Below are 5,916 nucleotides of genomic sequence, written 5' to 3'. Positions count from 1 at the left end.
TTAATCTCATTTACATTGCTTTAACAGATCAACAACAACAACAACCAAAATGAAAGGAAAAGGACACCTCAACCCTACTAGGACATAGTCCTCTACCGAACACTACAAATAACATCAAGGAAAGAAAAACGCAAGGTAACCACATTTTTAAAAAATTAAATACAAAAGGAAATTTCGATTGTAGAGATCATTAACATCTTTGTTTGGGTTTATTTTCAGATATTTTATTTTTTGAGATTATTGTGGGTGGGTTTCCATGAACTCTTTCTCTGATTTCTTGCTATTAGTATATAAAAAAGGCAACTGATTTTTTAAGTTGATTTTGTAGCCTACCACTCTGCTGAAAGTATTGATCATTGTTAAAATTTTTCTGGTGGAATTTTAAGGATCTCTTATGAACCATATCGTATCATCTGCAAATAAGAATAATTTGACCTCTTTCTTTTCCAATATTACCCCTTTAATTTCCTTCTCTTTTCTTATTGCTCTAGCTAGAGTTTCAAGCACTATATCGAATAGGAGTGAGTATAGTTGACAGTCTTGCCTGGTTCCTTATTTTAGGGAAAATGCTTCCAGTTTTTCTCCATTTAGAATGATGTCAGCTGTGGATTTGTTGAATACAGCCTTGATTATGTTGAGCGATGTTTCATCCAGGAAAACTCCCTTTAGGATTTCATTATGAATGGATGTTGGATTTTTGTCAAAGAATTTTCTTAAGGTGATCATATGATTTTGTCTTTAAGTCCACTTACATGATTTATATTCATTTATTTTTGAAACAAGGTCTAACTGTACCTCAAGCAGGCCTAAAACTTGATACTTAGGATGGGGTCAGCCTCAAAGAGCTCCACCTGCTTCTGTGTGTGAGTGCTGGGATTAAATGTATGTGCCACCATGTCAGCCCTATTATTATTTTTGAAAAATTTTACTTTTTATTTTTTTGTATGTGTATACATGTTCTACGTGTGTGAGTGCTGGGATTAAATGTATGTGCCACCATGTCCAGCCCTATTATTATTTTTGAAAAATTTTACTTTTCATTTTTTTGTATGTGTATACATGTTCTACACATGTTTGTAAGTGTAACACATGGGTGCAATGACTGTGGAGGCTGTAAGAGCTTGCCAGATCATCTTAAAATAATACACTTTGTTCAATAGCAACACATAACCTTAGTTGTCTCAACTTTTCAATAAAAATACAGCAAATTGCAGTTTGGATTAGAATACAAGAGCCATCTTTTTGCTGCCTCCATGACCACACCTCACCATCAAGGATAGATATTGCCTTAGGATAAAAATTGATGGAAAAATTATCTCCAGAAAATAGTACCAAGAAAATTAAAGCAACAAGATAAAGAGATCTAATATCATATTAGGAAATAAGGCATGATTCAAAAATCTTTGAAAAATTTGAGTAAAAAATATTTCATTCTATCTGAACACAGTGTAAAAAAATCTCAACAACAATAAAAACTGCAAAGTACAAAAAATCATGGAAACTAAATAACAATGCCATGTTGGTTTGTATTGCCTTGAAAATATAAATTGCTTTTGGCATACATGATGATCTTTTTCTCACAATATTAATTCTACCAATCAATAAGCCTAGGTCTTTTAATTTTCCTGTGTCTTTCTCAATCTATTTCTTCAAAGATTTAAAAACTTTCACTATAGAGTTATTTAACATCTTTGGTTAAGTTTATTCCTAGGCATTTTTGACGTTTTTTTGTGAGTGGAAGTGGTTTCATGAGCTCTTTCTCTAACTTGCTATTGGTATGTAAAATGCTAGTGATTTTTGTAAATAAATTTTGTATCCTGTCACTTTGCAAAAGTGTTGATCATTTCAAGACACTATTATATGGTGGTGGTGTGGCAATTCGACAGTGGATAGTTGCATGTGAAGAGTCAATGTTCTTGCTTGATGAAAGCTTCATTTGAAAGCTTTGAACAAATTTTTCCTTGATGTTGACCTTCCTCTTTATAGACTAGAAACTGGTGAAAGTCCATTCATTGAGGCCTCTGTGGCTATCCTGAATAAGAGAACTGGTAAATAATCAATATTACAGGAAAATTTTAATTGATATTTTTATTCAGTTTTTGTGTATTTCATCTACTATATCTTAAATTTAGATTATCTCACTCATTCACACTCCCATAGCCCCCCTCACTGAATTTCATGCATTCTGTCATATATCTTAAGGCCTATATTTTCAAGCATCTGTACCCAGATGTGCCTTAGTACAAGTTCTTAAGGAAAATCATCTCTTTCTCACTTCACAATAATCAGTTGTCCATAGTTCCTTGGTTAAGTTTGAGGCCTGCTGCTGATTTTCCCCAGTTCTATGCTGGGTTGTCTGATTGAGTCAGCACGTGTCTTGTACATGGTGTCACCACTGTTGCAAGTTTATATGAGCAGGCTCCCAGAGGCTTGAAAGCCTCTGTTTCCTTATGTTCATACACCACCCCTATCTCTTACAATCTTTCCAGCCCTTTTCCTCAGTGTTTCCTGAGCCATGGTGGGTGAGTTTTAATATAGGAGTCCTAACCAGGGACATGCATGCTGCAGTCTCTTATCCTCTACACCTTGGTCAGTTGCGGCCTTCTGTATGCATCACTTTGTTGTTACAGGAATATTTGAAATATGTCCCACAACCACCTGGCATATAAATGACCTTAAAAGACCAGTGGTAAAAATGCTCTCTTTTAAGTCCCTCCAACCACATTAGCATAGGCCTCTAAACATGGTCAACTAACAGAAGTTTACTCACCTCCCTCTGGTATATATAATTACTATATTATACTTAAATAAAGCTTCAGTAAAAACTATTACTAAGGGGTTGGGGATTTAGCTCAGTGGTAGAATGCTTTCCTAGCAAGCACAAGGCCCTGGGTTCAGTCCTCAGCTCTGAAAAAGTTCTTCCTCACAGAACTAAAGGCCCTGGGTTCAGTCCTCAGCTCTGAAAAAAAAACCTATTACTAAATAGAATTTAATTAGACATATATTTGTGCTTTTGAGTCAGCCTGAGTAATTGTAAACATGAACAGATGAATAGCTTCGAGTATTTAATTCAAAGGCTGAATGAACTATGACCTTAAAAAAGTTGAAGTCATGTATATATTTAAGATTTTTGTTTTAATTTATTATTTTAATTTGTGAGTACAAATGTTTTGCCCACATGTACTTAACTGAACCTGTGTCATGCAATGTCTTCAGAAGCCAGAAAAGGTCGGTGAATCCTTTGGATTTGGGGAAATGGGCAGATGTTAGCCACCATGCTATGAACCAAACCTGCCCCCCACCCAGAAGAGAAGCCAATGCTTGTACCAAGGAGCTATCTAGGAATCCCTCTATTGTGAGTACAAATGTTTTGCCCACATGTACTTAACTGAACCTGTGTCATGCAATGTCTTCAGAAGCCAGAAAAGGTCGGTGAATCCTTTGGATTTGGGGAAATGGGCAGATGTTAGCCACCATGCTATGAACCAAACCTGCCCCCCACCCAGAAGAGAAGCCAATGCTTGTACCAAGGAGCTATCTAGGAATCCCTCTATAAATCATTTCTTTAGCTGTTTGATTTTTGTGTATTTCACCTACTACATTTTAATCATATTTAGACACCCTGTCCTATCTGCACTCCCTCATAGCCCCCCCAGCCTGTTTTCATGCATTCTCTTACATATGTTAAGGTCTATTGAGCAAAGTTTGTATAATGTGGGTGCAGGTAAGGGAGGGGTCTAAATATGATCAAAATATGTTGTTAAAATTCACAACAAAATAATTTCAAAAAGGAAAATAATAGTTAAATTAGTTTAAATAACCAGTCATGTTCCAATACTCCTGGCACTGGTATAGAAGTGCATTGTCATGCTCAAACTTTAGGGAAACTTGTTTCACATGCATTCAGTCTTCCATTTCAGGTCACTGCCTGTGTAACTACTCCTCTGATTCTTTTTTGACATCTCTACTGCTGTGCTACAATGTTTTGCTTTTCTATCTCTAGTTTAAAAGAAGTGGTGTTTTTTTTTAACAGAATTAATTTAAATGACCCATCAGTGTTCCAGGGAGACATTACAGTGAAGATGGATTGCTTTAATCTCATTTTGGTTGGCATAACAGCTTACCTGAAACAGGTGATTTGCAGATAGCAGAGTTATGAATTCCAGAGTTCTGGTCGGGGTGAGTCAAAGTCAGGGTGCTGGCATCTGGGGAGGGCCTTCTTGCCGCATCATCACATGGGCACACCTGAGAGCAGTGAGAAAAGAAGTAGAGATGAAATTACACTTTTTTAATGCTACCTACCCCACCTGGGAGGACAGGATCTAGTGATCAAATTATTTCTTAAAGATCCCACCTCTCATCACTATCAAGGCCAGAATGAGATTTCAGCATGAATTCCAGAGGGAGGTCAACATTGAAAACAGCTTTCCAAAACCTATCAACCCACCTCCATTTTTCTCACTGTATAAAACATATTCACACTATCCCCCACCCAAACCTCGCTATTCTAAACTCATTCTGATATCAACATGAAGCTCCAAAGCACAAAAACTCCAAAGTAAGAAAAATGGAGATTATGATATAGTTCATCATGATGGAAATTTCCTCCATATATGTGCTGACAAAACTATGCTGGGTACTTACAAAGTATCATGTTGGAATGAGCAGATGGTGGGCATTTCCATTACCACAGTCTGAGTTAGAATAGAGAAAGAATTACTAATTCTAATAAACTAGAACGCCTTGGGACAAGCAACATTAATTTTTAAGGCTTGATAGTAATATGTCCCTTCCTGCCCACTGGGGAGGGTGTAACAACAAGGTATCAGGCAGCCCTGCCACTCTGGATTTGCTGGGCTCAGCCATGCTGCAGCTGTCCCAGGTTGGAGCTAATGGCCTTCATAACTTCCAGGCTGACACTGTCTGCTAAATCCCTACAGCTCTTAGGTGTTGAGAGTGGACTTGCTCCTTTGGGTCCACTGGATACTGTCCTGGTGGATAGTCTCTGTGGAGGTGCCACCACATGAGAATTGTCTGCATCAGCCCAGAGCTCTCTGTGGATCCACTGAGGGACATGGTGGAAAAAGTCACAGAATTCCATGCCTTTTGCACACTGGGAACCTCAAACATTATGACATATGGACAGTGGCATGTTTTATAGTTGTCTTCTTCCAGCTGCACATGGACTGGCTTGAGTTCAGACTCAAAAGTGCTGCTGAATGGAGCAGAGAGATGATGCTTGACAGAGGTGAACAGTAAACAGTGAGGTGCCATGAACTCCATGGGCTTCTCCTTCAAGTGTTTTGACTCCAATGATGCAAGCATGCTGCTCCTGTGATAGGAAAGGTGGTTTCAAAAGCCTCAAACTGGGTGTAATGACACATGGCTTTACTCCCAGCACTAGGAAGGAGGCAGAAGCAGGCATATCTCTGTGAAATCAAGGCCAGTTTTGTCTACGTAGGGAGATCCATGGGAGCCTTGGCTACAAGGAGATGCTGTCTGAAAAACAAAACCAAAAGAACCTTTAAAATTCATTTCCTTTTCATCTGAACACTTGGTTACAAACAGTTCCCGAATTTCAATGTCAGACTCAGCTGCTTCACCCTTGATTTTCTTCCATATGCGCTTTTCATTCTATGACATTTTGGGAGTTTCCTATAAAAATCATTTCAGCTTCCTTGGGGTTTATTTATTCCATGTTGCTCCCTGCACTGACTGTAAGCAGGTAATAAGCCCTGGAGCATTGTGAATGCTTTGAACTTCCAGGATATTTCTCTCAAACATACACAGAATTTTCACACAGAACTTCTGAACTCCAAAAAACCATCATGCTTGGAAGCATTCAGACATCTCAACTATCTAAGAATAAGGATGACACTCCTATTTTCAATATCTCATTGGTCATTTTCTCCCTCT

This window comes from Nannospalax galili, unplaced genomic scaffold, assembly GCF_000622305.1.
Source record: "Nannospalax galili isolate Female #2095 unplaced genomic scaffold, S.galili_v1.0 scaffold953, whole genome shotgun sequence".
NCBI lineage: Eukaryota > Metazoa > Chordata > Mammalia > Rodentia > Spalacidae > Nannospalax > Nannospalax galili.
This window is presented reverse-complemented; position numbering follows the sequence as displayed.